The following is a 25,779-nucleotide window of genomic DNA, read 5'->3' as shown; positions in this document are numbered from 1 at the left end:
TGATCAAAACAGTATTGTTCTGGCACAAAAATAGACACATAGATCAGTGGAAGGGAATAGAGAGCCCAGCAATAAACTTAAGCTTACACAGTCAATTAATCTACAACAAAGGAGGCAAGATTATAGAATGGGGAAAAGATATTCTCTTCAACAAATATTGCTGGGAAAACTGAACAGCTACATACAAAAAAAAAAAAAAAAAAAAACCAAAACTAGACCACTTCCTTACACCACAAAAATAAACTCAAAATGGATTAAAGACAGAAATGTGAGACCTGAAACCATAATACCCCCAGAAGAGAGCACAGGTGATAACTTCTTTGACATTGACCATAGCAATATTTTTCTACATATATCTCCTTATGCAAGGGAAACAAAAGTAAAAGTAAACTTTTGGGACTACACCAAAATAAAAAGTTTTTGCACAGTGAAGGAAACCATCAACAAAAGGAAAAGGCAGCTTAACAAATGGAAGCATATTTGCAAACAATATAGTCAATAAGGGGTTTATATCCAAAAATATATCAAGAATGTATGCAACTCAACACCAAAACAAACAAACAAATAATCTGATTAAAGATAGGCAGAGGACCTGAATACACATTTTTGCAAAGAAGACATTCACATGGCCTCTACATGCAAAAAGATGCTCAACATCATTTAATCATCTGGGAAATGCAAATCAAAACCACAGTGAGATAGTCTTACACCTGTCAGCATGGCTAAGTCAAAAAGACAAGAAACAAGTGTTGGTGGGGATGTGGAGAAAAAGAAACTCTAGTGCACTGTTCCTAGGAATGTGAATTGTGAATGTAAACTAGAAAACAGTATGGAGGTTCCTCAAAACATTAATAATAGAAATACCAAGGGCACCTGAGTGGCTCAGTGGGTTAAGCCTCTGCCTTCAGCTCAGGTCATGATCTTGGGTCCTGGGATTGAGCCCCAGCATCGGACTCTCTGCTCAGCAGGGAGCCTGCTTACCCCCTCTCTTTGCCTACCTCTCTGCCTACTTGTGATATCTCTCTCTGTCAAATAAGTAAATAAATAAATAAATAAATAAAATCTTAATAAAAAAATAGAAATTCCATATGAGTCAGTAATTCCACTACTGAGTATTAACTTAAGAAAATGAAAACACTGCTTTGAAAAGCAACATGCCCCCTCCATGCCTATTGCAGTATTATTTACAATAGCCAAGGTATGTAAGCAACCAAAGTGTCCATCTGTAGAAGAATGGATAAAGAGGATATGATATATATAATACAATGGAATATTAGTCATAAAAAAGAATGAGCTCTTGAAATTTACAGCAATGTGGTTGGGCCTAGAGGGCATTAACCTAGGTGAAATAGGTCAGACTGAGAAAAAGAAATAACATGGTTTCACTTGTATGTGGGCTCTGAAAACAAAATAAAAAAAGAAAAAGAGAGAGAGAGAGAAACAGACTCATAAATACAGAGAACAAACATGGTGGCCATAAAGGGCAGGATGGGTGGAATAGGTGAAGTGGGTTAAGAGGTACTAACTTCCAATTATAAAGTAAGTAAGTTCAGGATAGGGAATATAGTCAATATGGTTGTAATAATGTTGTTCAGTGACAGATGGTGATTACACTTGTGGTGAGCACTGGGTAATGTATAGAATGGTTGAGTCATTACGTTGTATACCTAGAGCTAATATAGCACTGTATATTAATTATACTTCAATAAAGAAAATTCAAAAATTTTTAAATTTTTAAAGAAAAAAAAGGCATGTGATTTCAAAACTTGGGCAAAATTGGAAATTATTCCAACTCCTGGGAGCACCTGGGTGGCTCAGTCAGTTGTGTCCACCTTTGGCTCGGGTCTTGACCCCAGGGTCCTGGGATGGAGCCCTGTGTCAGGCTCCCTGCTTCACCCTCTCCCACTCCCCTTGCATGTGTTCTTGCTCTCACTGTGTCTTTCTGTCAAATAAACAAGTAAAATCTTAAAAAAAAAAAGAGAGAGAGAGAAATAAAGAAAGAGAGAAAGAGAGAAAGAAGAAGGAAAGAAAGAAATTATTCTAACTCCTGGAATTTTAATGTCTGTGGATGATTTGGAAATCACAACAACTTCTCCATATACATCTATATTTCTTATATTATAGAGGTTAGCTCATCTGTGACTAAAGCACTAGTAATGCATGTAGTTCTGGAAAGTGATGATGATATTGAAAACAGATCAATTTGCAATAGGATTTCTGTGCCAGGAAGATCTATCCACTAATGGGACAACTTCCTTCTTTAATTGGCCAAAGGATATGACAATCACAGCTAATGAGAAGAAGCTGTGTTTTTTTTTCTCCCTACTATTTTCTGGCATGTTCCTACAGATCTTTTTTATTCAATATTCAAAAGAAGACTAATGTGGTAATGATACAGTAGCTGGGTGTAACAAAAAGTACCCAATTTTCTCTGGCATTACTAAACTAGCATGGTTCATTATCTTTATTTTAGAGCTACTCATATTTTTATGGAGTACCACTTATCACATAAAAATTATATGATGAACAAAGATTTCCTAAGAAGAGCCTCAGTATTGATAAATTCAAAGCACTTTCTAACCTTGAAAACCCTTTGATCTAGTAGAAAGATAATTGTACTTAGAATTGAAATGCATAAGCATTATATAATGAAGTAAAATCTTGTGAGCTTTCCTGGCTGATGGAACAAGTTTCAATCTGTCCAAGTCAGCTTCAATTGCATTATTTGAATTCAAAAAAATGGTAGATATCATATCTCTTAGTACCCACAGAATTAAAATCGTTTATTAGGGACACTTCTATTGTAAGCACACTCCAAGCATATAGCATTGAAAGATAGTGTTAAACAGAAAGCTAAAGGACAAACCCAAACACAAAGATGAACTGCTTATGGCTCTGAGGAGGGTCTAGTCAAGGAGGAATCTGTGGGACTCAGAGTCTTTGAGTCCCAGAATAATCAGAAGCAGCCCAGAATTCCTCTTATAATGCCCAGATCATAAAAGCACTTCACAAGAGGCAGGGATGCAAAAACAGCCCCTCATTGAAACCAGGGCTTCAAGTGGCTCCTGCACTCAAGAAATGTGGTTACAATGGTGGCAGCCTACCCCTGATGGTGCCTAGAATGTAGTGGGGCAGCATGTCCCAACAGACAGGAGGACACAGGCAGAGCTCCAGATCAGGACAGGCTGGGATTGGTGACAAGATCTACAGCTCTTATCATACCACTGTGGGGAGGGGTTCCAGACCACTGCCCAATGTAAGATCTGGTAGTTTTGGGTGGGGTTCCTGTGGGGTTGGATGGAGGTAAACACATGGGGAGAGAAAGAAAAAAAGAGAGACATAGTGAGGGAGAGATATAGAATTTTATTCAAAATGAGCTTTGCAAACTAAAAGTAATAAATACAAAAATAAGACAAATTACCAATAAAATTTAAAATGCAGAATATTAAATCATTTTAGATAAATATAAATGATATAACTGAAGAATGGCTTGAAATAACTCCGTTTAATTTCTAAAAACAAAAACATAAGAGTAACGTTCATGAGAAAGAATAAGACAATATAAAAAAGAGGCAGAATGAAATAGAAATCAATGGATATGAAACAGAACCAGTTATAAATCTTGAAATTAAAATATTGTCATTAAATTTTAAAAATCAGTGAATGGGGTAAACCTTATGTTGGATAAAATCAAAGATAGAATATAAAAACTGGTTCATATTATTGAAAAATTCACCCAGAAAGCAGAACAGAGAAGCAGAAATTTTAAAAGTGACATCATAGATAAAAGATTTGGAAGACAAATTTAGAGATTCCAACATATGTCTGATGGATGAATCAGAAGAGAAAAATGGAGAAAATCAGCAGGAAAGTAATTATATGAAGAGATAAGAACTAATGATTTTGTTGAATTGAAAGAATAGTGTCAAAGCAAAGGAGTATTCTAAATATTAAGAAGGATTCTTAAAAATTGATCCATACCAGACAATGGGTAGTGAAATTGAAGAGTATCAAGGATGAGGAGAAAATTCTAGAAATTACCAGACAGAAAAGGCTGATTTTGCAAGAGATGATAATGAGTCTGATTGTAAGCTCAGCAATAATAAATGCCTGAATACAATGGACTACAGTAGAAAAATAGTCTTAAAAGTATTGAGGAAAAATACATGTCGACCTGGAAATAATCATTTTAACAAATTTTATCATATGGGTGTCATTAAAACTAGAGATATTTGTACAGGCACAGGTACATGACATGTGAATAGAAAACTGAGGAAAAGAATTATACATTTATAAGCATTTTGTGTACCTGAGAGATAGAATTATAAATCAGTGAGGAAAAAATGAATTTTACTCAATACTCTGTGCTTGGACTTCGTTATCCCATGTGGAAAAGAATGGGACTAAACCTCACCTCATGTCATGCCCACAAATGGACTCCAAGTAGCTTAAATACCTAAAATTCTAAAGCAAAACCTTAAAACTCTATTTTCTTTTTTTTTTTTTAAGATTTTATTTCTTTATTTGAGAGAGAATGAGATAGAGAGAGCAGGAGAAGGGGGAGGGTTAGAGAGAGAAGCAAATTCCCCACTGAGCACAGAGCCCAATGCGGGGCTTGATCCCAGGATTCTGGGATCATGACCTGAGCTGAAAGCAGTCAATTAACCAACTGAGCCATCCAAGGGCCTGAAAACTTCTACTTTTTTTGTGATCTCAAAGTATGGAAGGATTTCTTAATCAAGGCATTAAAAGCAAATTATAAGGGAAAAGATTAATAGAGTTGATTACATTAAAATTAAAACCTGCTATACAAAAACACTATGAACACAATGAATAAGATTTCATTTGCTTCCAATTTTTTCTCCATTACACTGCTATAATGAACATCCTTATACATATTTTTATGCAAATATTTTATCAAATAAATTTTTTTGAAGTGGAATTGCTGAATTGAAAAATAGGTACAACTTAATAGCTCTTGCATTCTAAATAGTTTATCAATTTATTTTTTCATTAACACTAATTGAGAAAATTTTTCTGACACCCTTTTCAACATTATGACTTTAATTTTATATTTATAATGTTAATTTTGTTTCTGGTCTTTTATTATCTCCAGGAATGCGGCAATAAACATCCTTGTACATGAGGGGGTTTGCATTTGTAAATGTTCTATGCAAAATATAGAACTGTGTAAGGTTCTATATAAAATAGTTCTAGAAATGAATTTACTGAATCAAAAATGTGTATGTTTTAATTGCTGTCAGAAGAGATAATAACCATGCTACCATGAAGAGTTCATGTGAATGGGCATTCCCCATATTCTGGGCAGTATTACACCTCTCAAACTTTTCAGAGTTCTTTATTTTTGCCAATGACAAGTGAAGGAATGTATACCAATTTTAAAGTCTGCTTTTCTTTAGTTATGAGTTTGATTGAACCACTTTTCATTTTCTGAAGCCATTTGGGTTTCTTTTAAAGATTTGCATGTTTATGTCCATTGCCTATATTTGGATTGTGTTTATCAGTTCACTCCACAGTCTTTAGTGAGCACCTACTATGAGGTGTTCTGCTCTGAGCTCTGAGGAAACAGTAATAAAAATGGCAAATAAGGTCTTCTGGATCCTGGAACTTTTACATGTTGAATGTATTAGATTCCATAAACATCCTTTCTTCCCATAGGCTTCATGTATCTGGATTTATCATTCTGATTCATTCATTGGTTTGTTTAGATTTTCTCTTAAAAGAATTGATGCGTGCTCTATTCCTTAAATTCTGCATGCCTGAATAAGTCCAGTCTGTTGAAGGACAACTTAGCTCAGTATAAAATTCTTGAGTCATAGTTTCTCCCCTTCCTAATGTTTTAGTTTTTTAAATATTTATTTATTTATTTATTTGAGAATGAGAGAGAGTGTGGAGGCAGTAGGAGGGGCAGAGGGAAAGGGAGAGAGTGTACCAAGCAGACACCGTACTGAGCACAGAACCCAATACAGGGTTGGATTCCAGGACCTGAGTGGAAAGGAAGAGTCAGTCTCTCAACCGACTAAGCCACCCAGGAGCCTCCTAATGTTTTAGTTTCTGAAGTGTCTTCTGTGACTTTGTCTGAGGCTAATTTGATATCTCCAATTATTCAACATGACTTGTCCTTTACACTGGATTTTTAGCAGATTCTTCCTTTACCCTTGAGGTCCAGAAACAAGACTAGGATATAGATCAGATCTGTCTTGCTCTGCTTGCATTTTTCCTAGGACATCACGCTCCCCTTCAGTATTGAGACTTAGGTAAATTTTAGTTTAGATGATCTAATCTTTTCAATCTTACTGTTGTTTGAACTTCACATCCTTATTCTAATATCACTTCTTAAAATGTGGTTTTAATTTACACGAGTTATTTTGATTTTCTTATCCATTTTCTTCCTGAACTTTGCCAGCTCACTTTTTTATTGCCTTTTGTAGGTTTGTCATCTCTCTTTCCTTCTCTTATTTCAAAGAAGCTATGTTTCTTTAATTCTTCTCAAGTCATGGATGCTTTAAAAAAAAGTTCTCCTATTTTGAGGTCAAATTTGTCTTGTACTTTGTGTTACTTATTTGTCTTCTGATTTTCCTTCATGCTTTCTTTTTAAATACTAGTTTATATGCATAGAAGCTGCCATAGACTGTATGTTTGTGTTCCCCCTAAATTTTGTTGAAACCTAATGCTTAAGGTGATGGTATTAGGAGGTGGAGTCTTTGGGAGATGATAAGTTTCTGCAGGCAGAGGCTTCACAAATGGGATTAGCACCATCATACAAGAAGCCCCCGAGGACTTCTTTGCCCTTCTGCCATGCAAGGACACAGTAAAAAAAACAGCTGTCCATGAACGAGGGTGCGGAGTCACCATGTATGGAATATGCCATCCTGGAAGTTTTGGTATATTGTACTTCCACTTTTCTTTATCTCAAGGTATCTTTTTATCACTTTTTTGACCCTTTTGTTGTTCAGTAGCATGATGTCTTATCTCCGTGTACTTGTAAATTTTCCAGTTTTCTTCTTGTAATTGATTTTTAGTTTCATACCATCTTGACTGGAAATGAAGCTTGATTTGACTTTAGTCTTCTTAAGCTTATGAAGATTTTTTTGTGGCCTAACATATGATCTATGCTGGAGAATGTTCATGTAAGCTTGAAAAGAATGTGTGTTCTGCTGCCATTGGATGGAATGTTTTTTAAGTGTTAGTTACGTCTATCCGGTCTAATGTGTAGTTCAAGTCCAGTGTTTCCTTACTGATTTCAAAATGTATTTTTATAAGTAGCTACCATGAGGTGTCACTTCACTCCTACTATGATAACTAGAGCCCAAAAGGTGGATAATGACAAGTGTTGGCAAAATTGTGGAGATTTTGGAACACTCCTGCATTGCTGGTAGGATCATAAGATTGTGCAACTACTATGGAAACAGTTCGACAGTTCCTCCGAAAGCTAAACGTAGAGTTTCTATATGACTAAGCTTTCTATTCCTACAAAGAGAACTGTAAACAGATGTCCACAGAAAACCACATACACACATGTTCATAGCTTCCTTATTCACAACATTCAGAAGGTAGAAGGTATTCACAACATCCGCTGAATGTCCATCAGTAGGTGAATGGATAAATAAAATGAAAAATTATTCAGCCATAAAAAGAAATGAAGTATTAATACATGCTATAACATGGATGGGCCATGAAAACATTATGTGAAGTGAAAGAAAGCAGACAGAAATGGTCTCGTAGTGTATGACTCCATTTTGAAATGTTCAGAATAAGCAAATCCACAGAGACAGAAGGTAGATTAGTGTTTTCCAGAAGCTGAGGAAGGGAACACTGTGGAGCGACTGAGACCCAGCACAGGCTTTCTTTTGGGGGTGAGGAAAATGTACAGGAATTAGTAATGATGGTTTCATGACTTCCTGAATATACTAACAGCCACTGAATTGTACACTTGAAAGGGGGGAATTTTGTGGTATGTGAATTATGTATCCACAAAAAGTAAATAACTTTAAAAATAGAGGATGGATTCAGGATGGAGAATGTGTAATCAGATGTTTTAAATCAGCACTTCCAACAAATTATGACATCTTCAGGGGATCCTCTCGCAATCTAATGGTGAGAGATATGGGATGCTTTCAGCTCCTCTGGAGTGTAAAGCACAAACTACCATAAAAAGAACCCTTCAAAGTCTTTTCTGTTTTGTTTTGTTAATTAGTGCCACCTTCCCATATAGCCTGAGTAATTTCATATTTGCAAGTTTTAAATGTGATTGGTGATAAACATTAATACACAAAAAGTTTCCAAATACTGCTGAATTAAGTGGCATTGAACACCTGGAAGATATTTTAGGTCAATCACGATCTGCTGAACTACAGAATCAGCAAGCTGTTCATGAAGATTTCTCAAATACCAGAGTATAATTCAAAAATTTCTTTTGAAAACAGTAAAAGTACATTTTATATATGTAAATAGCTTACCTAAAAAGGGGGACAAATTTCGGCAAACAGTCAAGAGGTCTTATTTTCAAAGAACAATAAAGGAACTGCAAACAACTTGATGTGTAACACTATTGACTTTTAAAACTATAATAGTCTTATTTTTAAAAACTCCACAAATACAGAAAGCTCTTCCAAAACAAATATGTTGCCCAGAGTTTTTATCAGACTTTTTGGTAGCTCCCACCCAGGTGAAGACATGTGGTCTCATTCAATTACAATCCACTCTTCCCCAAAGCAACTACCACACTGACTTTTGTTGAGATGACATAAATGTCCATTCTTAGAAATTATAGTTTTTTAAAATTTATTTATTTCTTTTCAGTGTAACAGAATTCATTGTTTTTGCACCACACCCAGTGCTCCATGCCATACGTGCCCTCCTTAATACCCACCACCTGGCTCCCCCAACCTCCCACCCCCTGCCCCTTCAAAACCCTCAGATTGTTTTTCAGAGTCCATAGTCTCTCATGGTTCACCTCCCCTTCCAATTTCCCTCAACTCCCTTCTCCTATCTCCCCATGTCCTCCATGTTATTTGTTATGCTCCACAAATAAGTGAAACCATATGATAATTGACTCTCTCTGCTTGACTTATTTCACTCAGCATAATCTCTTCCAGTCCCATCCATGTTGCTACAAAAGTTGGGTATTCATCCTTTCTGATAGAGGCATAATACTCCATAGTGTATATGGACCACATCTTCCTTATCCATTCGTCCGTTGAAGGGCATCTTGGTTCTTAACACAGTTTGGCGACCATGGCCATTGCTGCTATAAACATTGGGGTACAGATGGCCCTTCTTTTCACTACATCTGTATCTTTGGGAAAATACCCAGTAGTGCAATTGCAGGGTCATAGGGAAGCTCTATTTTTAATTTCTTAACTGACTGAGCCACCCAGGCACCCCCTCTATTTTTAATTTCTTAAGGAATCTCCACACTGTTCTCCAAAGTGGCTGCACCAACTTGCATTCCCAACAACAGTGTAAGAGGGTTCCCCTTTCTCCACATCCTCTCCAACACACGTTGTTTCCTGTCTTGCTAATTTTGGCCATTCTAACTGGTATAAGGTGGTATCTCAATGTGGTTTTAATTTGAATCTCTCTGATGGCTAGTGATGATGAACATTTTTTCATGTGTGTGATAGCCATTTATATGTCTTCATTGGAGAAGTGTCTGTTCATGTCTTCTGCCCATTTTTTGACATGATTATCTGTTTTGTGTGTGTTGAGTTTGAGTTCTTTATAGATCCTGGATATCAACCTTTTGTCTGAACTGTCATTTGCAAATATCTTCTCCCATTCCGTGGGTTGCCTCTTCATTTTGTTGACTCTTTCTTTTGCTGTGCAGAAGCTTTTGATCTTGATGAAGTCCCAAAAGTTCATTTTCACTTTTGTTTCCTTTGCCTTTGGAGACATATCTTGAAAGAATTTGCTGTGACTGATATCGAAGAGGTTACTGCCTATGTTCTCTTCTAGGATTCTGATGGATTCCTGTCTCACGTTGAAATCTTTTATCCATTTTGAGTTTATGTGTATGGTGTAAGAGAATGGTCGAGTTTCATTCTTCTTCTGTCCAATTTTCCCAGCACCATTTATTGAAGAGACTGTCTTTTCTCCACTGTATATTTTTTCCTACTTTGTCAAAGATTATTTGACCATAGAGTTGAGGGTCCCTATCTGGGCTCTCTACTCTGTTCCACTGGTCTATTTTTTTTTTTTAAGATTTTATTTATTTATTTGACAGATGAGGATCACAGGTAGGCAGAGAGGCAGGCAGAGAGAGAGAGAGGAGGAAGCAGGCTGCCTGTGGAGGAGAGAGCCCGATGCGGGGCCCAACCCCAAGACCCTGGGATCATGACCTGAGCCGAAGGCAGAGGCTTTAACCCACTGAGCCACCCAGGCGCCCCTAGAAATTATAGTTTAATCTTTTTAAAAAGTGTTAGTATGCTATGTCAATTTCACCCCATAGATTTGTCCTCCATCTCTTCTTTTTTCTCATAATTTATCTATTTAGGAATCCAGGGCCTTTGCCCAGCAGAATATTCCACACTCTCAATTCTATTTATTATTAATTATTAATTATATATTATATATTATATATATTATAATTCTATTTATTATTATTTATTATTATTATGTGGACTCATAGTGCAGTTCCTCTGTCTTCTTGAAAATTGGTAGCTGAACCCCAGACTCAATGAGACTCTGGCATAACTCCTTTGGTAAGACTACGCGGTGTGGTATGCTCCTACCAGGAGGAACCTGTCTGTCTTTGTGGTCTCAGCAGCTGTTGATACTCAGTGCCAGATTCCTCTACTCATTAGTGGTTGCAAAATGGTGATCTTTCAATTCCATCATTTTTTCTTTCATTTACTAGATAAAATGCTTTTACAAATAGATCCTTTCCCTCTTCTGCTATTTGGTTATCCAATTATGCAATTTGTTCTAGAAAAGCCATGTTAAATGCTTGATTCTTCCCTCTAAATATTTGTTTGGCTTTTGCATTGTGGGGGTAGGAAGAAATTATGTACTATTTTTTTAAAGTTTTCAAGAATATTTCAAGAATATTCAAGAATAAAAATTCAAGAATAAAATTCTTGAATATTCAAGAATAAAAATGTGATCCCACACTTTTATAAAAACAAAAAGAGCACAGATTTCATAATTTCATTTATTTTTAACTTTTTATTGAAATAAAATACATTTCATAAGGTTGTAGATCAATGATTTTTCACAAACTGACCACACTATGTAATCAGCAACTATATAAAAAACCAGAACATTACCAGTATCTTGGAACAGCCCCTTCCAGTCACAATCTCTAAGGAAAACTGCCCCACCCGATACCCAAAAACTGTTTCTGTTTTGATACTTAGGTGAGAGGGATCACACAGTATACACTCTTTTGTGTCGAGGTTCTTGTGCTCATGTTAAGGTCTGCAGTAGCCATTGGATTCCTTGTCCATTATTCTGCTGATAGGTTTCAAGTTGTTTCCAGTTGGCAGCTGTATTGTTATGGACTTTTCAGTGCATGCCTTTTGGTGAACACAGATGTGCATTTCTTAGGGTATATATTGCCTTCATTTTTAAACATGATATTAGAACCTGATAGTTCCTTGGGAGAACTACTGAAATATGTAAGTTTCTTTTATAGAAAAAATGAGTTCTTTTTAATAAAGAACACCATACTGCATTTAGTTTCAAAATTGTTAGCTGCTGCTGCTGCCAACATCAGGCACAAACCCATAAGAAATCTCAGAGAAAGTGGCCCCTGCGCATGGTCACTGTCAACGACTTGCTTATGCTTGTCACAAAGAAGAGAAATTGACAGCTCAGCACTGGAGCGGAATTTCATCTTGTTGTTTTCAGTGTCTTCTCAAAGCCTGTCTATGCCTTCAGAGCAGTTCCAGTTTACAAAAGGAGTTACTTGAGAAGTTCTGCTTAGAAACCTGAATTATGCAGCACCTGGGTGGCGCAGTTGTTTGGGTGTCTGCTTTCAGCTCAAGTCATAGTCCTAGGGTCCTGGGATAGAGTCCCCGCCTGCTTCTCCCTCTGCCTGCTGCTCCCCCTGCTTGTGCTCTCTCTCTCTCTCTGACAAATAAATAAATAAAACCTTAGAAAGAAAAAAACAAAGATTACTTGGAAACCTATTTTTTTATTTACTTTTATAGGTTTTTGTCACCTGTGATGGCTTGAATTATCCCCCTCCACCCCAGAGTCATATACTGAAGTCACAACCCCCAGTACCTCCAAATGCGACCTTATTTGGAAGGGAGTTCATCGCCAAGTGTAATTAGTTAAGATGAGGTCATCAGGGTGGGCCCTAATCCAGTATAACTGGTGTCCATAAAAAAAGGGAAAATCTGGACCCAGACATGCCTTCAAGGAGAACGCCCTGTGAAGAGGAAGGCAGAGATCAGGGGGATGTGTCTATAAGCTCAGGAATGCCAAAGATTGACCACAAGTCACCAGAAGGTAGGACAGAGACAGGGAATGGATCAACCTGTCACATCTCACAGAAGAAATCACGAGAACACCTTGATCTCAGACTTCTAGCCTCGTGAATGTGAGACAATGCATTTCTCTTATGTAAGCCTCCCAATGTATGGTATGTTGTGACTGTAAACTAACATACCACACTTTATAATGTGGTGCCCTGGGCCATTGTCTAATTTGGCTTTTAACTTGGACCTGAGGTCTGACTGACAGCCGTGTAATCTTGGGTAAAGGTTTCAGCTTCTGCAAGCATCCGTGTCCTCTTATGTGTAATTAGGATACTAGTCATACCCACATTGCAGGATTATTACAGGAGAATTAAATAAAACCTGCACTTAAAGAACTTCTTAAAATATCTCTAAATAGTAAGTTTTTGTAAATATTAACTTCTATTATTATATACTAAGTCACAGCCACAATAAACTCCAAAAAGCAGAACTCATATAAGCAACATTCTCTGTAACACAGGAACATGCCCCAAATAAATAATCAAAAATAAATTATCCTTAATAAGAAGCCCCAAAGGGAAATAAAAACTGTAGTTATAGACTAGTTGAGGATAAGGCAATAGGAACATCAAATCTTATGGATATCACTACAAAATTAAATGAAAATGGATACAAAGGTGTAGCTCTAAATGCTTTCCATCAAGAGAAATTTTTAAAGATAAATAAAACAAGTAGCACAGGGAATTAGAAAAAGTAACAGTGTTTCTAAGAAAGCAGGATGAGAAAAGAAGAAAAAAAATATTGACACAACCAAGATGTTGTTCTGGGAACCAACATTTGTAAAGCATTTCATACATGCCCAGCTCTGTGTTAAGGGCTTTTCTCATGCTGTCACTGAATTATTGGTACAATCTTCTGAGGGAGGTAGTATGATTATTCTCATTTTACAGGTAAGGACACTGAGGTTATGAGAGGTGAGGTAATCTGCCCAAGGCAGGATTGTATCCCAGGAAGTGTGACTACAGATCCCAAGTTCTTAACCACTATACACTCCATGGTTTTCTTCAGCCAGGGTACAACTGGTCAGATTCTAGAAAACACCTACCTACTTACTGCTTCTCATATACTGTTTCTATGGCATATTCTGTGCAGTTGAATTTAGTAGTTTCTTTTTTTTTCTTTCTTTTTAAGATTCTATGTATTTGAGAGAGAGAGAGATAGACCATGAGTGGGGCTGGGGGAACGGCAGGCAGAAGGAGAAGCAAACTCCCCACTGAGCAGGGAGCCTGATGCGGCGCTTGATCCGAGGACCCTGAGACCATGACCTGAGTAGAAGACAGAAAGCTGAACTGACTGAGCCACCCGGACACCCCCACGCACAAATGATCCAAAGTCAAATTGAGAGCAGATTTTTTTCTTCACTTGAAATCCACAAATAAGAACACTTCCAAAGACAGAAAAAAAAATATTAAGATTTGTAGATCTCTAGTTCCTTTCAGTTCAATAGGTAGTAATTCTAAAAAAAATAAATAAATAAATCTCCACTTTCGTATCAGGCTCTCAAAAAAACAAATGAAATGCACCTAACTGAGATATACCTTTATTCAGCTTTTGTATTTTTTCAGATGTGACAAAGGAAACCTTTTTTTAAGAAGGCTCTTTATGTAACATGAGGAATCAGCTGGCATATCCTAGGACAAACCCCACAAGTAGAACAAAGGTAAATTGCAATTCGTTGTTTTGTAAGCATTATTTTTGGAAAGCCCAGTGTTTATTCCAGCTTTGCACGTACTGTATAATGATATAGTCTATCTGGAACTGTACATGTTTAGAGGCCATAATTATAGCAATGCTGCACTTCACTCCCTCGTTTGCTAAGCTGAGTTGAAACTGATGCGAAGCGGAGTCAGTCTACCAGCTTAGTCCACAAATGAACCCCAGTTAGAAAATAAATAACAATTACAACAACATAATGCTTTTTCAAAGAAATGAAATTGCTGTAGTCTTCATCCCTTTAGAATTCATTGCCCACTAAGGTAAGAAAGCAGAGAAATGGGACTTTTCATTGGATTTGTATTGCCATTCAAGGAAGCCACTTGGGTTAAGTCTTTGGGTTTCTAATAATGTTACTCTGTTACAATCAGGGATGGATGGGCCTCAGTTTGGCTGCCTCTTCGCATTTCATACCCTCCATAAAATGTTTTGGGCTCAGAGAAATTCAGAATGTACTTTGTCCTAAACACTCTTTCTTTTCATTTTTAAGTGACCGTAAACATTTACCTCAGCTTCAGATTCATTGGCACTTAGCTCATCAAAACTTTTCACAGTGTAACTCTGCATGTACTAAAATAAAACCAAACACCCTTGCTTATAAAAGACACTGGGTTCCAGAATCACTCTACAGAGTCTACCAGGCACTTTCATCTTAGGAGCACAAAGTCATGTTTTGCCAAATATAATTGGATTAAAATATCCACTAGGTTTTCATTCCCTCAGAGCTTCCCTGTCCCATCTGATCCCCGGGGAGCTGCTAGGCCCTTGCCTTCCCAGCCTGCATGGCTCTTGGTCCCATTGATGAAGTTCTAGAACATAGGTGAGGTTCGGTGGGGTGAGGTCTGGAGGTGATGACCAAGAAAGAATTCTTGAGGCATCTTTGGTGAAAAATGGTGGTTTATTAAAGCATGGGGACAGGACCTGTGGGCAGGAAGAGCTGCTGCCCCAGGGATGTGAGGAGTGGTCTATTATATACTTGTAAGTTGGGGAGGGGATTAGGGATGATGTAAGTCTCAAGGAATTTTGGAAGCAAGGTTTCTAGGACCTTGAGGGGCTAGCTATTATCTGGGGAAAAGGTTATTCATTACCAGTAATAAAACCTTCTCGTGAAACCCTTTAGATATCAGTGGGCCATATGCTTAGGAATGATTGTCGACACTATCTTGGAGGTTTAGAGATAAAGTTTCCTAAAGGAATTGTTAAAGTAGACTTACAGGGGATGCCTGGGTGGCTCAGTGGGTTAAAGCCTCAGGGTCCTGGGATCGAGCCCCACATCGGGCTCTCTGCTCAGTGGGGAGCCTGCTTCCCCCCTCTCTGCCTGCCTCTCTGCCTACTTGTGATCTCTGTCTGTCAAATAAATAAATAAAATCTTAAAAAAAAAAAGTAGACTTACAGGATCCTGGTTGAGGGTAGGGGGTCGTCAGGCTAGGATGGTCCTTTGCCCTTAGCAAAGCCTTAAGGTGGGGGTAGTTGAGTCCCTAGAGGACAGTCACTCTGCCTGTTTTAAGACCTTGTCAGTAGGTAAGGAAATTTAATAATTATTCTTCTGCCTCTGTTTCCCACATCACCATGATTCCATGGTTAAAGCCCAGTGGATTCAAAACTCATTATCTCCCCTGCCAAATCTGTTTTCCCTTCTGAGCTCATTCTCAGGAAATAGCACCACCTTCTTCCCCTGCCCCACCCAGAACCCCAAACTAAGAGAAGTCATCCTTTACCTCCCACTATCCCACCAAACCCTGTTCATTTATCTCCTGGCCTGCTTTCCCTTTCACTGCCCAGGTCCACACAGTATTTTTTCCAGTCCATATTTGTGCAGTTGATGTAGTTTTGGAAATGTAAGTGAAGTCTGGATCCTATGACCAGGAAAGAATTCTTAAGAGTCTTTGGTGCAAAAAGGTGTTTTTATTAAAGCAAGGGGACAGAACCCTTGGGCAGAAAGAGCTGCAATGGAGTCCTGAGGGTGGGGACTATATTTCTTTAGATTGGGGGGTGGGGTGGTGTTGGGGATAGCATAAGCCTCCCAGGTATTTTGGAAACAAAGTTTCCAGGACTCTGAGGGGGCTAGCTATTGTTGGGAAAGTCATTTACTATTGTTTAGTAAACCCTCAGTCAGTATTCCCTTCAGATGTATGTCAATGGGCCATATGGTTGGAGGATGATTATTAAAGTGTGGCTTTGGGGGAGGCAGGACACTGGGGAGAAAAAGGGAGCTTCCAAAGGAATGTCTGTATGTTTATAAGAGACTCACAGGATCCTGGAGAGTTGGGGCTAAGATTGCCTTTTGCCCTTAGCAAAGTGTTAACATTGAGGCAGCTGAGCTGTGGGAGGAAAATCACCCTGCCAGTTTCAAGGAATTGTCAATGAGCTATAAGTAGTAAGGAAAATTAATAGTTTTTCTTCTGCCTTTGTTTTCCACATCACAGTGACTTCCTAAAGCTCCTTGGTCTGCCTCTAGACTCATTCCCCAGTTCCTTGCTCACTCAAAATCAGAGTGATTATTTCCAAAGGGAAAAATGTGATCACCTGAACTCCCCTCTCAAAACCTTTCCATGGTCTCCCATCACTTATGGAAATTTCCGAGAATATTTTACCAGGCCCTTCTTAACCTGCTTCTATCTTCCCTTTCACTCATTTGCTCCTCCCTGGCTGGCTCTCAAAAAAGCAAGGCAATTGCCCTCAGTTCCTCAGGCCTGAGCTGGTATTTCTTTCCTCCAGGCCTTTTAGTTGCTTAGCATGATAATAGCTATGATCAAGGGACTGTTTTATCACGAACCTGGCACTGTTCTAAGTACAGTCAGTTCTGCTGTAACGTGATACAAATTGTAAAAAATCACCACACTGTGCAAAATCATGCAATGGAAATCCTTATGGAAAAAATGGAATTGGGGTGTACCATTCTAAAAAAAAAATTAGTGGCACATTAAAAAAAGCTAGAGAGTGAATAAAAATGGTAGCACACTTTGACGTATATTAAACGGCTAAGAAACACATAAATGCGAATATATATATATTTTTGGTCTTCCTCACTGATTCCTAGCAGTAAGGTTTTAGAGCTCCTAAAACCCTTGGAGTTTCCAGAGAGATAGGGATGATAGGAGTGTCTCTTGTTATTCATAAGCCCTTGTCAGGGATTTATGCTAATGAGGTCAGTCTTGAGGATGGAAGCTGGTTATCAGAGGACACAACTACGCGATTAGAGGAGTGGAATTTTTAGCTCCCTGCTCCAGACCTTTGACTGGACCTTCCAGGAGGATTAGGGCTGCAGACTGGGTCAATAACCAAAGGCCAGTGGTTTTACTCAAGTGATTTGAATGTGCAGCTAGGGTTGGGGATCCCCTTGGAGCTGCTGTGAGAGACAGCCAGCATTTGGATGGGTTGGCCTTGAGCTCTCTGGACCCTGACTTCAGTGAACCAGTGATCAATAAGACCACACAGAGGAGAGAGCAATTTGAAGCCCACATCATTAGACTATATTTGAAGTATTTTAATAATCTCCTCAAACCAGATTTTATATTATGAGTTGACTTAGGTACTGTGACCCAAATATATTTTTGTGAATTCCAAAATATTATTGTCTCAGAACAAGAAAATCGGCATTAGACAACCTTTAAAGTAGGTGAAGAAGTGTCAGATGCATGGAAAGATTTTAAGAACTGTGACAGGTGTACCATTGGGAGATGAGTGTAAAATAGAGAAATCAGTCAGAACAGCATTATTTGCCATGATGGTTTGAAAGTTTAAGAATCCAGGTAAGCTTATGACTCCAGGTTAATGGGGCACTTGCCATAGATGGATCATAAATTACTAACGTTTTCTATGCAGCAAGAGAACAGTGTTTTCCAATGTATATTTCATGAAATACTCATTTCTTCAAATTTTATAGGAAGTGTTAGGTGACATAAAATGAGACAGGTTTCTTGGATTGTTTTCAGTCTCTATTACGAAGATGTATATGGTGAATCTGTAAGAAGGAGATGACGTAAACTAAGTTTTCAAAATTTCTCTTTTGTTCTTTTTCTCTCTTTCTCTCTCTATAGATTTGTACTTCAAAAAAATCATGCTTTTAGAAATCCCAGCAGGGAGGACCTGGGGGAAATGAGAACCAGTCAATTCCTTCTTTCTCGAAACTACTTCTACCTATTTCAAATACCTGAGTATACTCCATGCCTTAGGTCATTTTCCCTGCTGCTGAGTTGTGGACTTCAATGGGGGCATCTACAAGGCCAAGTTGGCAGCACCAAAGCGTGCAAGCCAAAGAAAAGACAGAGGGAGCAGGAGAAAGTGAGCGCCCTAAGCCCACAGATGCTCATTTCTTTAACAAGTCTGAAACACAAAGGTATCTCTGGGGAAGGACTTGGGACAAGGGCTAATAAGGGGACAGAAGGAGCTTTGGCCAGCCTGTGAGACTCTATCCCACCTGTGCCTCCCCCTCAGCAGCCACCTGGAGGGGAGGATGAGGATGACCAGAATCCTAGGGACTCAGCCACTCCTTCCCCCCACCAAAACTGAGACTTAGGATGTAAATGAAAGGGTGTTTTTTTGTTTTTTGTTTTTTCAGTTCTTGCCTTTTACTTCTTTATTGATTCATGCATTGGTTCATCTCAAAGTCTCTTTAGGAAAGAAGAGAGCTTGATGGTGAAGGGGATGGGTAGATTACCTGCAAAAGCCACTGCCCACACATAGAACCATGGGTATGGGCCCCTGGGCTTGCCAGGTCTCCCAGCCAGTGCTGCCCTTGGAGGGATGGGATTTGTGGAGGACTGTTCAGATAATGCCTGGACCTTCTTCAAGGAGCAGGGAGGCTGGCTTCTGAGGCCAAACGGCTGGTTAAGCAGGAACTTGCCCTTTGCAGGTACTCTACTCATCCCCTTCGCCAACAAGCTCTCTTCTTTCCTAAAGAGACTTTGAGATGAAACAATTTATGAATCAATAAAGAAGTAAAAGGTAAGAACTGAAAAAAACAAAACAAAACAAAAAACAAAAACAAAAACCACCCTTTCATTTGCATCTCAAATTAACATACTAGTATATATGCTGACATGAATGAATAAGCTATTTATCCATGTGCAAAAGAATAATCTCTCTGCCCACTGATGAAAATAACCCAAGACCCAATTCTACAATAATCATGGGCATCTGGTCCTCGGACTTGGCTGTATCTGGGCTCATGGTGGCTCTTTGATGGGTGATTTTTAGGGCTATCATTATTTTTGTGATTTATGGTCCTTCCCATCTTGAATGTATAGCCCCTGTGCTTCCTCTCACTTTTGAACAGGTGCTATGCAATTTAAAAATCACCCTGAATAGTGAAATGGACAAATGATGTGAGAATGAAAGACAAATTGGTAAATGGACTAGCCTAGTCTAGGAGCCAGAAAAATTCAATGAATTTTCTAGCTTCAAATACAACTAATGCTATTTCACAGTGAGTTATTCTTCTTGGTTCCATTTCAGTACTATGAATCCTGAATTTAAAATTAGCATGAAAAAGCACTTTCTTGTAGATAGATTCCTACTTCAGGCTGCTTTAAAGCTGCAAAAGCCGTGGTTCAGTGAGTGCCAACCACATAAAAGTACCACCCTCGGGGGCAAAGAATATTCTTTTCTTCCTGGCAATCTTTGGATGCTGGGTCCCCCCAAGACTGTCAGGGAAAAGAAATCTTTTCTCTTCTTTCCAGGGAAAAGGAAATTCTAGAGTAAAGAGTAACCATTTAAATAACTATCTGTAAATCTTCTCATTAAAGTTGGAGGGCTGAGTCCTTTCAAGGGGGTAGTGCAAACTCTGGCCACTGTTCAGTTTGCTCTTTGCTGGAGCCCTGCAGGAAAATGTGTCCTTTCTAAGGCCAGGGAATTACAATCCTTGCCCATGCAGCCAGAGGATGGAACTGAGCTCTCTCTTATTCATAAGTGCTCTCTACCCCAAAGCCTCTTTAGACTCTATAAAATAAGAACAAAATAAATATATATATACAGCAATGAATGAAGAGAAAATAGGAACCAGTCGAGATGATGAATAAGTCACAGGGCTCATTCTTTTAGAAGACCAACATGCAAACTATGAATCATGGAACACTACATCAAAAACCAATGAAGTACTTTGGAAAGCAGTGAGGAGATTCCTTAAGAAATTAAAAATAGAGCTATCCTATGGCCCTGCAATTGCACTACTGGGTATTTACCCCAAAGATACAGATGTAGTGAAAAGAAGGGTCATCTGTACCCCAATGTTCATAGCAGCAATGGCCACGGTCTCCAAACTGTGGAAAGAACCAAGATGCCCTTCAATGGATAAATGGATAAAGAAGACATGTCTATATATACAATGGAGTATTATGTCTCCATCAGAAGGGATGAATACCCAACTTTTGTATCAACATGGATGGAACAGGGAGAGATTATGCTGAGTGAAATAAGTCAAGTAGAGAAAGTCAATTATCATATGGTTTCACTTACTTGTGGAGCATAAGGAATAACACAGAGGACATTGGGAGATGGAGAGGAGAAGTGAGTTGGGGGAAATCGAAGGGGGAGACAAACCCTGAGAAACTATGGACTCTGAGAAACAAACTGAGGGTTTTGGAGGGGAGTGGTGGAGGGTTAGGTGAGCCTGGTGGTAGGTATTAAGGAGGGCACGTATTGCATGGAGCACTGGGTGTGGTGCATAAACAGTGAATCTTGGAACACAGAAAAAAATAAATTAAATTAAAAAATAAACAACTAATGAAGTACTGTATATATGGTGACTAATATAATTTAAAAAAAAGAAGACCAAAAAAACACAAATGCCATAAATATTCACAATCCTGACCAAATGTTGCCTCCTCAGAAAAGCCTTCTTTGACTTCCTTAGAGTTATTCCTAATTCCACCTGTCTTCATCACTATCTTACTCCTTTGCCTTCCTCTGTTTTCTTCTGAGCACTCAGATTCCACTGTGTATCTACACATTTCCTTTGTTTTGCCCACCCCTCCTCTTCTGAAGTTGGTTCTCCACACTGGAGAGGCCTTTCTCAGATTTGCTCCCAAAGATACCCTCGGTACCTATTAATTACAGTGTATGGAATATAGTAGGAGCTCAATGATTATTGTTCACTACAGGGATAATAAGGAAGGAAATGAAAACACTATATGCTCAATAAAAAGTATGAGAAAAATGTATGTAATCTTGATATACATATATATACTCTATCTATAGCTACATTGAGATATGGAATATATAGAGAGAATTTATAAATACAAAATCTTGGAAAAAATTAGCTAAAATTATATAAAACAATAAATGTTTGTATATATTAGTTAGTTATACTTTGCATCAGTAAGTTACACTTTATATCATGCTAGCTACATGTTAGTTACACTTTACAGCAGTAAGTCCCAGATAAATTAAAGATGACAATGTTAAATAACATACAAGAATGAAATATATAACCATATAAACTTGGGTCCTGAGTGGGAAAACGTCTTTATAAAAATGATCTCAGCACCAAGAATCATAAGATACCTGGGAATAAACCTAACCAAAGAAGTAAAGGAACTGTACTCAAGGAACTACAGAACACTCATGAAAGAAATTGAAGAAGATACAAAAAGATGGAAGATCATTCCATGCTCTTGGATCGGAAGAATAAACATTGTTAAAATGTCTATACTGCCTAGAGCAATCTATACTTTTAATGCCATTGCGATCAAAATTCCACCGGTATTTTTCAAAGAGCTGGAGCAAATAATCCAAAAACTTGTACAAAATCAGAAGAGACCCCGAATAGCTAAGGAAATGTTGAAAAACAAAAACAAAACTGGGGGCATCACGTTACCAGATTTCAAGCTTTACTACAAAGCTGTGATCACCAAGACAGCATGGTACTGGCATAAAAACAGACACATAGACCAGTGGAACAGAGTAGAGAGCCCAGATATGGACCCTCAACTTTATGGTCAAATAATCTTCGACAAAACAGGAAAAAATATACAGTGGAAAAAAGTCTCTTCAATAAATGGTGCTGGGAAAACTGGACAGCTATATGTAGAAGACTGAAACTTGACCATTCTCTTACACCGTACACAAAGATAAACTCAAAATGGATAAAAGACCTGAATGTGAGACAGGAATCCATCAGAATCCTAGAGGAGAATATAGGCAGTAACCTCTTCGATATCAGCCACAGCAACTTCTTTCAAGATATGTCTCCAAAGGCAAAGGAAACAAAAGTGAAAATGAACTTTTGGGACTTCATCAAAATCAAAAGCTTCTGCACAGCAAAGGAAACAGTCAACAAAACAAAGAGGCAACCCACGGAATGGGAGAAGATATTTGCAAATGACAGTACAGACAAAAGGTTGATATCCAGGATCTATAAAGAACTCCTCAAACTCAACACACACAAAACAGATAATCATATCAAAAAATGGGCAGAAGATATGAACAGGCACTTCTCCAATGAAGACATACAAATGGCTATCACACACATGAAAAAATGTTCATCATCACTAGCCATCAGAGAGATTCAAATTAAAACCACATTGAGATACCACCTTACACCAGTTAGAATGGCCAAAATTAGCAAGACAGGAAGCAACATGTGTTGGAGAGGATGTGGAAAAAGGGGAACCCTCTTACACTGTTGGTGAGAATGCAACTTGGTGCAGCCACTTTGGAGAACAGTGTGTAGATTCCTCAAGAAATTAAAAATAGAGCTTCCCTATGACCCTGCCATTGCACTACTGGGTATTTACCCCAAAGATACAGAGGTAGTGAAAAGAAGGGCCATCTGTACCCCAATGTTTATAGCAGCAATGGTCATGGTCGCCAAACTGTGGAAAGAACCAAAATGTCCTTCAACAGACGAACGGATAAGGAAGATGTGGTCCATATACACTGTGGAGTATTATGCCTCCATCAGAAATGATGAATACCCAACTTTTGTAGCAACATGGATGGGACTGGAAGAGATTATGCTGAGTGAAATAAGTCAAGCAGAGAGAGTCAATTATCATATGGTTTCACTGATTTGTGGAGCATAACAAATAGCATGGAGGACAAAGGGAGTTAGAGAGGAGAAGGGAGTTGAGGGAAATTGGAAGGGGAGGTGAACCATGAGAGACTATGGACTCTGAAAAACAATCTGAGGGTTTCGAAGGGGCAGGGTGTGGGAGGTTGGGGGAACCAGGTGGTGGGTATTAGAGAGGGCACGGATTGCATGGAGCACTGGGTGTGGTGCAAAAACAATGAATACTGTTATGCTGAAAAGAAATAAAAATAAATACATTTTAAAAATTAAAAAAAAATAAAAAATTAAAAAATGATCCCAGTGCATGCACTGGGACCCTGCACCCAGCAAGGAGTCTGCTTGAGATTCTCTCTCTCCCTCTCTTCCTGCCCCTTCCCCGCTATGTGTGTGCACTCTCCCCCCACCAAAAAAAAAAAAAAGAGGGAGAGAGAGAGAGAGAAGAAACAAATGAACTGGGAAAGTACTTGCAACATACACGCTAAACGAAGGATTCACACCTTAGTATAAAAGAGTCTTTAAAATTCAAGCAAAAGATGAGTGACAATCTCTAGAATTATTGTGGGGATCATTTTGTAAAGTTTAAAAATATTGATTCACTATGATATATACCTGAATCTAAGATATTGTATGTCAATTATACTTCAATTTAAAGAAAAAGGTGCACCTTTTCAAAATAGGCATAAGGTATAGGCAAGCAATTTACCCCCATCCTCCAAAAAGTGTAGATGGCCAATAAACATACTCCAGTTAGCATAAAAATGCAAGCTCCATGTAACCTCATTCTCACCTGTTATAATGACCCAAAGGATAGTTAATAAAGTCTAATAATCTTGGAGAAGATGCCAAATACCAATTATGGCTTGGCAAACTGAGCCTTTCTGGAAGTCTCACAATGAGAAAGAGAGAGACCACCGTGTGTGCAAGAATGCATGAGCGGGGGGAGAGGCAGAGAGAGAGAAAGAGAGAGAGAGAATCCTCAAGAAGACTCCCCATTGATCCTGGAGCCCAGTGGGGACCTTGATCCCAGAACTCTGAGATATATAAGAGAAATCAAGAGCTGGCTACTCAACCAATCGAGCCACCCAGGTGCTCCCCACATTTATATATACATATATATATGTATATATAACATAAATCTTTAAAATGAGAGTAACAGTTAGAACTGGTTCTGTGTCTCAGAATTTATTGTAAGAAAAATGTCAAGAAAATATGCCAAGATTTAGTCACAGAGACAATAATAACAATGCTGTTTATAGTCACCCTAAGTTAGAAACAAACTAAATATCTATCAACTTCGAATTCATTAACTAAATCATGGTTTAGCCACATGATTTATACAATCCTTAAAAACAATTATGGATTAAGCATTAGTTGACATTGAAGGACTATTCTTAATATTATTAAGGGTGATGTGGACTGTGGTTATGTTTTCTTTTAAAGTTCTCATCTGTTAGAGATACATTCCAAAATAGGTGAAATGATATCATGTCTTCACTTGGATTGGTTTTAAAATACCCTATCCTTTCCCATTTAAAAAAGTAGGTAGGTGGGAGAGAGGAAAAAACTGAGAGACTCAGTACTGTGTTACTGGGCAAGTAACTTAACCTCTCTGTGCTTAACCTTCATGTGACATGGGCCAATAATAAAATTTCAATTGTCGTGGAAGTTGAATAAAACAATGTAGGTATCATGTTTCCCACAGTTTCTGGCCCAGGGTCAGGTGCTTTCCCAGGATACGGAACATACCAGTTCATAGCAGGTGCTCAGAGGTGGTTGGAGAACTACAGAGGCCCTTGGTTCTGAAAGGTTAGCTTCTTTCTTCCAATTGTTGAATTTTTATGGTGCAGGGCTGGGGATGCCTGGGTAATGCCAGTGTGGAGAACCCCATGCTGCTGGGAGAGAACCAGATGCCAGCAAAGAGAACTACTTAATGTGGAAGAGTATATCTTCTAGAAGAGAAGAAAAAAATGCTTCTTCCAAAATTTTGCTGGGAATTTTCTCTGGTGCCTGTAATAACTGAAAAGGCAGAATTGAGTGAGGAGGCCAGTCCAGAGACTGACTTTAGAACCTGTCCTCTGAGTCACTGGCTCCTTCCCTGGAAGCCCCCTTACTCATTCTTGATTTTCCTTCTCGTGTTCATTCACACAGGAACTTCCTGCCAAATGCAAAAGACTCAATAGTGTGGGGAATAACCAACATGGGCTCTTCAGGTTGGATGTATCCAGAGGGCAGTCTCAGTTCACAGGTCTGTTCCAAGGCAGGAAAATTTATCCTGCAGGGAAATTTATCCTGCAGTTATTTTCCAGCTGAGGCCAACATCTGGAGTCTCTGATCCCTCTCCCAGTCAGTTCCTTAGGGGGGCCGTGGCTTAATCAATGAACAGAGTTATAGAGTGGGATAGGAAGGTCGATAAAGGGTAGAGAAGAAAATGTTCTTGGTCTGCTTCAAATTACACTTAATAAATCACAAAGTGCAGTAGATGAGCTGAGAATAGAAGAGGTCCAAATTAGTCTTTATTTATTTCTGAAATATTCAAACTAATCTTTGAAT

This window comes from Lontra canadensis, unplaced genomic scaffold (genome assembly GCF_010015895.1).
Source record: "Lontra canadensis isolate GAN:19392208 unplaced genomic scaffold, GSC_riverotter_1.0 scaffold10, whole genome shotgun sequence".
Taxonomy (NCBI): domain Eukaryota; kingdom Metazoa; phylum Chordata; class Mammalia; order Carnivora; family Mustelidae; genus Lontra; species Lontra canadensis.
Note: the sequence above shows the minus strand (reverse complement) of the source record.